Raw genomic sequence first — 12,763 nt, 5'->3', positions numbered from 1 at the left:
ACTCGCGATACGCTAAGACAGGGTGTCCGTTATGTCACGTGCTCGTCTCGGCATCCGTCGTCGCTACCGCGACGACGTCCGCCTCAACTCGCGTTACGGTAAGACAGGGAGGCAATGGTGTCACGTGCTCGTCTCGGCGTCCGGCGTCGCTACCGCGACGACGTCCGCCTCGACTCGCGTTACGCTAAGACAGGGAGGCAATGGTGTCACGTGCTCATCTCGGCGTCCGTCGTCGTCACCGCGACGACGTCCGCCTCGACTCGCCTTATCGTAAGATAGACAGGGTGGAAGCCTCTTTGAAATTCTTAATTAAAAGTTGTGCTTCGTCAGCAATCAGGCCAATTTGGTTGTTTGGGCCGAGGACTTCGAACATTTTCTTCCTAAAGTTTGAGACAATCATGTACTAAAAGCCATATGAGCTTAAAGGTGGGGAAAAAAGCCCTGTTCATTGATCCAAAAATAAAAACGATCTTACCACAAAAATGCTATGTTGACTTTTGACTGAAAATAAAAAAGAAATGGGATTTGCATGGAGACTATAGAATTATATGGCTCGTATGTTGGACTACAAAAAAACGATGTCAATTCGGTCAAGCTGGAACCCTATCATTCTCTCCCTCAGGTGAACATATAACGCCATTGGAGTTTCAAATGCCTTTTGGAATAGTGTCTGAAAAAATTGAACCGGTCAAAGATTCATAAAAGGCACAGAAGGGTGGGGGCACGCAAAAACAAATGACAGAGCGTTGGATGAAAAAAACAAGTATTCTCTGCACATATTTATGTTTGTACTTACAGCAATGTCGCATTCGACATAGTATCCTGACCAAAAACTTTGTGGGAGAAGATTCAGCCTCTCCTTTTCGGTTTGCTCGACCATTACTGATTTTCCCAACATATTAATCAAGTAAGGATTGTCCCGGCCATACACTTGCATGCTCAGGCCAAGAACCCCTATGTTCAACCCATGTCGAACCCATTTGTAGTATTCTTGGGCTGCCACAAAATGAAAAGGTAGAAAATGCAGAGTAAAAAGGAAGCTTGAAGGAAACAAAATAGAGGAATGAAAAAGCACAGCAAAATTGCTTGTTATACATAGAGTACATCCCCATTGAGGAGAAAAAAAGAAAAAAAGGAGGTTGTTACTGAGATACCTCTTTTCAGATATGTCAACCTGAATATCATCCCTGCTGTTCTGTTGTTTTTGTAGTCTAAGGATCAATTTCTCCTCCTACACAAAAGCACAATAAAAAATTAGGAGTAGCGAGACAATGAGTTGTTTGTTTTTGCTAAAAGGGGGTAAACTGATGTAAAATAATGGCAGCTGCTGATTTCTTTGAACAATGTTTAAAAGGAGTGCGAGGAAAAAAATAATGATGGCAGCTAAAAGGGGGTAAACTGACGTAAAATAACTCAGCTCCCGAAGACCTATCCGGAGCTGATTTCTGTCTTGTTGGTCTGTTTCAACTCTGACCTGCAAAATGGAAAGGAGTAGCAGGCACCAGATTAGAAACCTACAATTTATAACTAAAACAAAATCATAATTTATGACAAAAATTGAAGATACCGCAGGTGCTAAAATGAGACAGCACATACAAGCATGCATATTTCATATTAAAAAATTATGGTGGGCAAGAGAGATCATTCAGCACACCAATGTCTCATCAAGGATTATCTAAGAACTCTCCTAGCTTAATGCTCAATGTATATACAGATTGTGCTCTATCTCTGTTACTTGAACAATATTCAGAGCTCAATTTCTTTGAACAAATGTTCAGAATTCATACAATAATTTGCTACCGAAACAAAACGATTTTCAGAGAATTAGCTCATTCTCTGAACAATGGCAGCTGATTTCCTTGCATAGTGTTCATAGAATAACTTGCTACAGAAAAACAAAATAATGTTCACAGAATTAGTACTCTCTCTGTAGAAGAAATATAAGAGAGTTTAGATCACTACTTTAGTGATCTAGACGCTTTTATATTTCTTTACGGAGGGAGTACATTCTTCAACAAATGGTAGCAGCTGATTTCTTTGAATAGTGTTCAGAATTTCATCCAAAAAAGATTCCACTACAGAATAAAAATGAACTGCTAGTCTTAGTTCACTGACTGAAAAAATGTCATTGTTTCAGACATGCATATAGGGATTTCCCTTTTCCCATCTCCACAGCCGGTTCCGATACTTGTATGGATTTTTGCAGAGATGCGCTCCCAAACACTGCTACTTGGTGCTCCGCCATCAAAGAAAGACGAGATTGGGGCGGATGAGTAGCTGTCAAAAATCCTATTTTTCTGAAAATAGTAAACAATCTTCTTTTCTAAGAACAGATCCACCAAGGTGGCCTGCTTTTCTTCAGTTTGAGATCCATATTCCTCCTATTTTCTTGTCCAGCATCCCCACTGGATTAGTCTTCCCAAGAAAATTAAAATCATCTTCTTCCTCCTCATGCTGAAAACAGAGCAAGCTGTGTGTGACGGGAACTACCTATCCATCCTAGCTTCATGAGAGCAGAGCTGCCAAAAATTGACATCAATGTGCGGCTCCCTGTCAAATCTAGATGTTTGTGAGCTCGGACACGGTGGCCTTCGTCAACTATGGACTCGTCGGAAAGGAAGAGGAGAGGGGGGGAGCGGGCGGTACCGGGACATCCTCGGAGGCGACGCGGACGGCGCTGGGAAGCTTGGTGATGTGGGTGGGGACGCACGGCGGGAGTTCGAGCCCAGGCAGGAGGACGTACGGCCACCGGACAGCCGCCGCCTCGCCGAATTGGCCGCAGCCTCCCCTGGACCTCGAGGGGCCCGTGCGGCCGCTGCGCCTCGTCGGATTGGCCGCTGCCGCCCGTGCGGACGTGGCGCCTCGCCGTAATCACCGCTGACCTCGCGTGCGCTTGCGCAGCCGCGGCGCCTCGCCCTATTCGCCACTGACCTCGCGGGCGCTCGCGCGGGCGCGGCGTCTCGCCGTATTGGTCACTGCCGCGAGGGAGGAGCCGCCGGCCAAGAGGGGAATCGGCAGGGCGAAAGGGAAAAGGGGATAGATAAGCGGCCGGGTGGGATTTTCCAAATAAGGAAACGAGCTAGAAAGGGAAAGGGAATAGGACGCGCTCCGCGCGGTCGGGATCGATCGCTCCCGCGATCGATCGCCAAGGAGTCGTTTCGCATATGATGTATACTCCCTCCGTCTGGAAAAAGTTGTCACCGTGATCATTTTGCGAAAAAACCCTTCAGCTTTCTCCGATCAAACCCGCGGTCCATCGTCTCCGACACAGCGCAGCTCCACTTCGCGCAGCACCACCATGCCGTTCCGTCGCGCCGCTCCACCGTTTCTCCGCGGCGCCCGCGACGCCTTGCAGCTCCACCACGCCGCGCCGCGAAGCTTCACCATTCCCCGCGCAGCTCCACCACTCCCCCACGCAGCTCCCCCGTTCCCCTTTTCCCATCCCTAAAATTCCCATCTTTCCCCATCCCCTTCCTCGACTGCCTCGTTGCTGACGTCGCCGTGCTACGGACGACAGGGGGTCGCTCATGGATTCACCAACGAGCTGCGCTATCATCCTCTCCCCTTTCCTTTTGGGACGCAGATGCAGATCGCCATTGACCTGTGGATCCTCCGGTCTTCCCTCCCTGCAACAGCCCATGGAAGATGTATGCGGCGAGCGAGCTGAGCAGATTGGATCACCAGAACGGCGCCGCCGTCCCGCCGTCCTTCCAGCCGACCTGCCCGTGGTTAGTGGCAGTCTGATCCCAGTGACACCGAATACTCCTATAGGCCATGAACGCTAAACCTTTATTCCAGTGAAACCACAATGACAATGTCAGTACAGTGCATAAAAACTGAATCTTTAATCCCAGTTCACTAGTGTGAGCATTGTATCAACTGTTAGAATTTTGAGATGACTCCTTACTGTACTTTCTTTTTGAGTTAACTTGCCCATACCCATGCCTTCCTTTTTGTTAACTTAATTTTAGTTAATTAACAAATGTTTCTTTTAAGTTACTGCTATGGAAGTGAGTTAACTTCCCATGCTCATGCCCATGCGCATATCATTTCAGTTAATCATGCATGCCCAGTCGATGGCGGCTGCTGCAGAATTCGACCCCGACGACGACGGCTCCTCCTCAACGTCCCAGGCTCCTCCTCCATGTCCAAGTGCCCAAGTGCTCTGCAAGTCTGCAGGTCCTTCTCCTCGTGCCCAAAGTCTGGAATTTTGATCTTTTTGGAACCATTTGTCTCTGAAGCAAAATAATGTGCAGTAAGATTCTGCCATTTAGTGCAGTAAGATTCTGCCATTACGTTAACATTATGTGCAGTAAGATTCTGCCATTTTGTGTCTCCGCATTTCAATTGTCAACCATATTGATCTGTGTATTGAACAAAACATATAGGCTGTTCTTCGAAAGTTTGAGTATTGATTTCAGAAAGAAAAAAAGTGTTGCCATTAATGTATTGATAGTACTGATGCTGATGTTAATTTGGACGCCTCAAAGGATTTATTTATCCTTTTTTGTTAAAATGGTGGAAGGCTCGAGCAGCCCAAGTTAAGACATAAAAATTCAGATTAGAAACTAGTCCTAGTAACAAAATGAGAAAATGCCAGAATTAAGAAGCAAGTACTCCTAGTGTGGCCACTCTGTAGATGAATTAAGAAACTCCAAATTGTTTGAATTGGGACAGTTGTGGTGAATGGGTCAAGTTGTGGTAGTTAGGTCTGAAACCATGACAAAATTTAGAAAGGTCATGTAATGAAATTTGATTAATGTTGTCCTATGGTGTACTCATGTAATGAAATTTTTGCAGTAGGGCTAGTCTTTTCTAATAATTCCAAGTAATTCAAATAAATCCAAATAATTCCAAGTAATTCAAATAAATTACCTAAACATGCTCAGTTAACAGAACCTAAACATTTTCCTCTTTCTAATGGTTGTTCCTGGAGCAATTATGGAAATGGAGTCTGTACAAACGGAGTATGGAAATGCATAAATCTGAACTGACCAAATGGTACGATGCTCAGTGTGTAAGATTGATCAATTGATCAAGATTACAAAAGAATGCACACAGGGAGCATTAAAAGGCATAAAAGGAGATTTAATTTCAGGTTGATTGTTTAGTCCATCACCATAGCACTTTTTTCCTAACACTTTCAACAACCATAGCACTTTACTGAACCTGTACATGCACTCCTACTGGAGTACTCCTTCAGTACATGTTCAATTGTCCAGTGTAATGTAGGAGGAGGGTCAACAACAATTCAATTGTCCAGTGTAATGTAGGAGGGTCAACATCAAACTACTACAGCTGAATAATTTAGTCAACGTCTTAATCCAAGAAGTTGCATGGCATTATAATCTAATCCAATAATTTAGCAAGAAGCTTTTAATCCAACAAAAGTCTGAACCTTCAGGAGCTGCGAGCTAACAAAAGTTTAAAAACATTGAAAGCAAGTAGTAGAGATATCATCCTCACAGACTTGTTCCTTTTTCGTTTCTTATTAATATAAATAAACATCGTGACTGAAATTTGATATACCACTAGATCTACAGAAAATGGATACTTATTGATTCCCATTCAACAATATAGTGACAAGTGATGATAACAGGACTAAAGGGGTGCAGCAACAACTTGGTAAATTCCGTTTTGTCTGAAAAATAGTTAACTGAAACTGTTAACTGTTTCTGGGATTTCTGAAACTTGGGAATGCATCACTGGGACAATATACAATCACTATACAGATTAGGATATTACTCACAATTCAAACTTGTGTACTGTCAAAAAGGTTCAGGCTCAATGCTGCATTGCTGGAAATACACAGTAAATTTTTGGAGTACAGATTAATTGATACCTGAAATTTTAACTGAATTTTACATCCTTCTTCTTCTTCATGAGGAACACGAGCTCAAGGAGCAGGGCAGAGGAGCAGCAGCACTGCCACGTGCACGGGAAGAGGGGTGGCAGCAGAGGCGTCCACCACCACCACCACCAGCAGCAGCAGCTGACGGTCCTGCAGAGGAGCTCCGGGCGGAGGAGCAACAGCTGCAGGAGCAGGACCTTCTTCTTCCCCTGCTCGCCGGCGTAGCCGCTGCTGCTGGAACTGAGCGGGCCATCGTCGCTGCAGCCGTCCTCCTCCTCGAGCCCCTGGAACTCCTCCCTCCTCCGGGACGCGGCCGTGCTGCTCCCGCCCCTGGACGCGGTCGTCACGTACCCCTCGTCCTCGTCCTTCTCGGTGATCTCGTGGCCGGCGGCGGCGAAGTCCGCGGGAAGGTCAGAGGCACGGAGGGAGAGCACGGCCAGAGCCTCGCTGTCGGGGCCGGATTGGGGTCCGGATCGGGGGCCAGGGCCTCGCTAGCGGGGGCTCCAGTTCTTCCCGATGAACACGGAGCAGCAGGAGCTTGAGCAGCCTCCGTGTGGCCGGCGCAGGTTGGTCGTCGTCGAGCGCTGTGGCCCGATGGCGGGTGCTGACGGTGGCTGGGGTGACCACGGTGCGGGCGGGCGACGGAGGAAGGAGGAAGAAGCAGAGGAGAGCTGATTAGCAACAGTTTAAAAGGTGGAAGGTCGTTTTTGTAAAATTGCAAATGAACTAAGGCGTGGACAACTTTTTCCGGGACGGAGGGAGTATTAGTTATGTGTGTTAACTATGATGTAATTTAAGCAATGTATCACGCTTTATTTGCATGCGTCGTGCATCTCCTCCAACAAGACCATCTCATTTTGGCACACTTGCACACGACCTGACTGGCCCAGCACCACTATCATGATCCCCTGGCTCCCAGTTAGCATGTCTATTTTGAACCATCTCATTTACTTACATTTTTTCGATAAAGGGTGGACTTTATTGGCTCAAAATGGAGCATCAAGAGGATACATACAATGAGCACACACCCGGCCTTTGCATAACTAGGATGCACACAGCCAACCCAACACACTCACGTGGAAACATACCCGCAACTAGCAAAGTCACAAGACCAAAAGCTATGCGCGGGCGAGAAAAAAGGAGAAAAAAGATCAAAACGATCAGATCAGTGATGGACAAACTACAACTGAGACCATATTTGCACCAACCATTGACACCACATGATGACGAGGAACTTCAACAGTAACGCCTTCATGAAGGAAGCGACACTCAAGCGCCGCCGTCACCGGATCTAACCACAAAGGCCAGAATCTAAGTTTTCACCCTGAAGAATCAGTACGAGCAAATCCGAGCAATGCCTCCAACAAGGTAACGACATAAAAACATCGCCATTGCCAGGTGTAACCACTCGGGTCTGACCTAGGCTTTCGCCCCGGAGCTCGAGACCTGGTGCGTGCAGCACCACCATCCAAGTCACGCAAGTGTTGTCGCCATCGCTTTTCCACAATCCCAACAACTACAGTTGGACCGCCGCCACTCGACAACTTACCCTCTGCGTCAAGTCATCATCCATAATTTGTATCACACCACTGAAGTCATCAACCGGATCAAGAGATAAAACCTCCCGAACTCTTTTCGATGACCTGCGCAGTCGTGGATCCGTAGATGCCCTATTACTATTGTTACTTGAAAGAAATGGATTTTGTTACATTTTGAGTGCAAGATTTTTTCTGCAAGACGCCATGCCTTGTTTATTAATTACCATGAAAATTGTAGGGTTGCACAGTAAATAATCTTCAATATTAGCCATGTACTTAAGATATTTGAGGTATTATCACTGTGATAGGGGGAAAAAGTTCTTGCTATGTAAATATTTTAGGTATCACATTGGGTAAAAAAATTTGAACACCCAAGTCTTAGAATCCTGGATCCACCTCTGGCGGCTAGCGCAGCCGCAGCAGGCTACGATGGCCAAGGCGACAGCCAGGATGGGGCCTAGCGGGGTAGCGGACGGCGCGGCCGGCAACCAAGCGACGGCTCGCTACTTGGGTAGCAGTTGACGACGAACAAGCCTAATAGAATCCATCTAGTATACCCAGGTTCAGGCAACCAGGCCGCAGGGCGCCGTGCACAACGGCACGATGCCATTGCCGACTTGTGAGTTGTGAGTAAAGGGAAAAAGGGAAGATGGACACAAGGGAGGCAGGGCCTGCAAAGGTAAATGTGAGCGGTATAATATCTTATATCTTATATCTTACATTTACTAATTGGAGGCATCATATGAGCTTCCACGTTAATCCACATCAACAAGATTAGTTTAGCCGTTAGATTATAAATTTAATGGTTACGATTTATTAGAGTAGCGTTCCTTTATTTGTACATAGATCAAAAGGAAATAGACCTACACGTATCCTATAAACAGACCTACACGTATCACATAGGAGTCTGCAACACCCAAGTCTAAGTTCTAGAAAAAAGAAAATGAATCTATCACGTACAGAAAAATAAATCCGCAACACTCACGTCTACATATATAGAAAATCACCATGTACATATAAAAAGGACTCCTCCACACCTACGCTCCAAGTTTCAGAAGAAAATTAGTTAAATACATCACGTATTGAAACAAAAGTCCCCAGCAGCCACATACAACCATGGAAGAAAAAAAAAACACCACGTGCATGTAAAAATAGGAGTCCACACTTACGCTCCAAGTTTCGGAAAATAATAATTAAATCCATCATGCACAAAAGATAAATTCCCCAGCAAACACATCCAGCCATTGAAAGAAAAAATACACCGCATACATGTACAAAAAATAGAGTCCTCCACACTCACGTCCATGTTCTAGCAAGAAAAATGAAACCATCACGTACAAAAAGAAAGCTCCCAGCCCCATGTCTAACAATTGAATAAAAACACATCCACGTCGAAGTTCCGACTACTCCATGGCATTCAACTTTGACACTGGTCGCTACTACACCTACTTTCCAGGGGAGCATTTTTTCGTTCTTAAATTTCTCAACTCCCTATAAATTACATGTACAATAATTAAGTATGTGTTTTATTATTTTGCAACAAAAGGTACGTGATTTATTTCCCATGATTGTTACTTAGCAGATACCATTCAATAAATCATGTATGACAATCTAGCTGCGGCTCTCCTGATCGTGTTCCTCTCTGGCCTTGAATCTTAGTTTAAGGTACATTGCAACAAATCAGGTCCAGCTCTTCTGATTGTGTTCTCTCTAGCTTTTGAATCTCAGTCTGCATGTTCAGACGTAGCAGAAATGGAGTAGATGTCTATTTTGTTAGATACTTAGATTTGTTTGGAAGTTTTAAGCCGTGGTACACCCCAATCGTCCTCCTGCTTGCTGTTGCTAAACACTATTTTTTCTGATACAATATGATTAAAATTCATTGCTTTTACCCAGTTTGGGTGCTGCTTGAGTGGATGTGTACTACATGGTTAAAGAAGAGTAAGTCAATAATTGAATATCACATTATCATGGTGTACACGTCTATAGTAGTGTAAAGGAGGAAGGAACATTGCAAGGAGATTTCTGATGCCCTTCTCATTGTGACTGTGAGAGGAGTAGTCTCGCAGAATATAGATGGAATAAATTTGTATAATTTTTTCATTATCCATTGTCTGGTCAGGATTTTCTTCTTGGTATAAGTTCAATGCTCGATGTTTTCCCCGCCATATATTAAATATATACTGGAATGCAATATTTCCAAGTGTGCCACACGTATTTCATGTGTCTAATTCACCACACTTTGTTTTCTATATTTTCCAGGTAGACATTTTTGCATGTCAACTTCGTTAAATGATCTAAACAAATGTTATGGTTAGTGTGCACTTGGAGACTATAATGTTGGAGTATAAATTTGGTTTCTATATTTCTAGCCCGTGCAGATGCACGAGTTGATGACTAGTTTAATAAATTTTAGTGACATTTTTAGAGACTTTTGGCTTTGCATTCATCCTAAAAATGTTAAATATCCTTCGTATGACAAATGATCCATATCTTCTATTTTAGGCTGTTTCTATTCAAATTATGTTTGTAGTTCAATTTAATTTGGCCAGTGCTAGGTGCGCGTTGACCGACTGAGGTTTTGGTTGCCTGCCCCGCAGTCCGGTGCAACATTTCGCAGATGTGTGATCTGGCAACCGTTTTCTTGGCCACCTCGCGTATCTTCGTCGCGTCGTTGCACACCAATGTGCAGAAGAAACTGCTTGACGACCGAGCCACCACAAGGGCGAGCAAGACACCGACATCGATGGTCGCCGGCTTACCGCCGCTCTCCATCCTCGCTCTCGGAGCAGCCACGGTTCGAGGAAAAGAAACCGAGTTTGCGGATGCAGCAAAACGCAACCACGGTTCCAGAAAAAGAAACTGAGTTTGCGGATGCAGCAAAACGCAACCACGGTTCCAGCTCGGTGGTGACTACCGCAGCTCGCCACGGCCATGGTCCCAAACGCCGTGGTGACCGCAGCAGCTCGGTGCAGTGACCATCGCAGCTCGCCGATTGCAACATATCAGTTCCGTGCGCCATAGCTTTTTCTGTTTGCCGGTTGTAGCATTTTGGTCTGCGGGTTGCATCTTCCTTGGTCGCGGTTGTACCCGTCTGCTATTGCCACCATATGGTTAGTCCCATGATTCAAGAGGAGGAAATAGCATGGAAATATGTCCCCGGCCAACCTCTGGTCAGGCCTGAGGAGGTCTCGCTTTTGTCAATGAAAATGCGCATATTGCATGACTGGTACCTGAGAGAAATAAAGAACGAGTGAGAGAGCCTCATGGTGAAAGTCAAGGTAGAGCATTACTTCCATGAAAAGGATTTGTGGGTTGAGTTTGAAGAAATGTTCCAGTTATTCAATCAAGACGCACTCGACAAATCTCTCGTTAGTTGCTATTGTCTGTAAGTGATTTCTTTCTGTAATTTAAGTCTCTAGCTATGCTCGTTCATTGCTTGTAATTATCCTCATTATATTCTTTTCTATTGTATTATGCAGAATGAAGATTTATGAAATGAAAAGAGATGGAGTCTATGGCATTGGGTTCATTGACCCAAATACCATTAATGAAGGTGTGTGGAAAATCAGCGCAAAAGACACAGAGAGTAGCTTGCTAGAATTTTTGGAGCGACTAAATACCCAACCAGAAATACTACTTCTTTACAACTTAGGATGAGTGTTACTGTCTTGTACTATAAATTCTATTTTGCTTACTAGATGTTAATAAGTGTAGTTGATGAGTTATGCACATGTACGCTTATACAAATGTGTGCGCATTCAGTTTTCACTTGATCCTGCTAATCATTGAAGTTGACAAGGGAAAAGTTCAAGTACTGGACTCACTTCTTAAAGAAACTAAAGAATACCACAACGTGAAGTTGATGCTCGACAGGTAATTTCAATCATTATCGCACTATATCAGCCTCTTTAGTTCATTTCCTGATATAAACTAATTAATAACTCATTTATTCATTTTCTTTGTCGGGCAGGGTTTGGCTAAAGTTCATCAAAGAGGTTATCGGCCCATGGAAACCAGAGCTGAAATGGTGGCGACCCAGGGTAATTAAGTAGTACTAGCTACGTCCGCACATCTCTTTAGTTCTAGTTTTAATACCATTATCATGCTTGATTAATTATTATCTGATTGAATTCTATTCTTGTAAAGTGCATGAGGCAGACATTGGGAAATAATTTATGTGCATATTACGTTTGCGAAAATATTCGCTCTATTACAGAAAGAAGCAAAAATGCAAGAAATCTTTTGGTACGTAATCACAATTCATAATTCTTTTTATCATGATCTAATATATATACACAAGTATTATATTCATATTGATCTCCTTCTTTAATAAAGATGCAATAGATGCGGAATCAGGTCCTACCAACGGACCGCATACCAGCACTTCAAGAGAAAATGACGGGATTTTTGCTTGACCAAGTCATAGATCTGAAGGAGAATACCATTTCATCTAATGCCTGCATGTAATGATCTGCAAATTGCAGGAGATATATATGTGTGTAGCATGGTCGTACAAGAAATTCTATTATATATGACTGGTTCTATGATAAATTCTATTTGTATATGCATAACGTGTACAATATGTAGTAGCGTAAAATATGCTTGAAATGAAAAAGATTTAAATGAATAAAAAACACCATAAACCCCTAAACCTTTTAGTCTCGGTTGGTGTCACCAACCGAGACTAAAGGACCCCCAGTTCCCGGCACGCGCTCGTGCCACGTTGTGGGCCTTTAGTCCCGAATTATTAGTCCCGGTTGATGAACCGGGACTAAGGGCCCTTACGAACCGAGACTAATGGCTGATTTTGCACTAGTGATATTTGAATTTGGTTCACAACATAACAATCCTAAGTTATTGCTAGGAAAGCAAAACCTTGAGTGAGGGTGGCAGATTGACCAGACGAGTCCTCCATAGTGGTAGCCACTCCACTCGTACCACAGAGCTTTCACTGGTGTCATGTACTTCTTGGCCCGCTACGCCTGTCCAACGAGAAGCTCTTCTTGCCGGCCGATTGATGCCAGTGTCAGAGTTAGATGAGATCTCGTGATAAGCACATGCATTTTTGAATTATAACTACATCAATTACCATGATACACACATGCATTTTCGAATTATAACAACAACAATTACCATTTAGACCATTCATCTTGATTGATATACCATTTGGGCATAATATCCGGAAAATGCCACACTATTTAGTTGTAATCCCTCCTTCTCAAAATACAAGGTGTATTAGTTAATCCAAAATTCAAACATTTCAATGTTTGACCAGGTTTATAGAAACATATACAACACAAAATAAATAAAATACAAAAATATATTCCATGATGAATCTAATGATACTGATCTCTTATCTTATATGTTGATA

General features: G+C 43.8%; 1 long non-coding RNA gene across 2 annotated transcripts; it reads right to left on the bottom strand.

Annotated features, from left to right (window-relative positions):
- Positions 1–364: 364 nt before the first annotated feature.
- LOC119341513 lies at positions 365–2,771 on the bottom strand. 2 transcript variants are annotated; one of them, XR_005165139.1, is made up of 5 exons: positions 2,647–2,771; positions 1,404–1,474; positions 1,155–1,231; positions 797–996; positions 365–670 (listed from the first exon to the last, which is right to left on the bottom strand). It is a non-coding gene; the product is annotated as an uncharacterized LOC119341513 (long non-coding RNA). The 2 variants fall into 2 exon arrangements; XR_005165140.1 differs by lacking the exon at positions 365–670 and having other exon boundaries at positions 752–996.
- Positions 2,772–12,763: the final 9,992 nt, after the last annotated feature.

Source organism: Triticum dicoccoides, chromosome 7B (assembly GCF_002162155.2).
Source record: "Triticum dicoccoides isolate Atlit2015 ecotype Zavitan chromosome 7B, WEW_v2.0, whole genome shotgun sequence".
Classification (NCBI taxonomy): domain Eukaryota; kingdom Viridiplantae; phylum Streptophyta; class Magnoliopsida; order Poales; family Poaceae; genus Triticum; species Triticum dicoccoides.
Note: the sequence above shows the minus strand (reverse complement) of the source record. Positions and strands in the feature narration are given on the sequence as shown.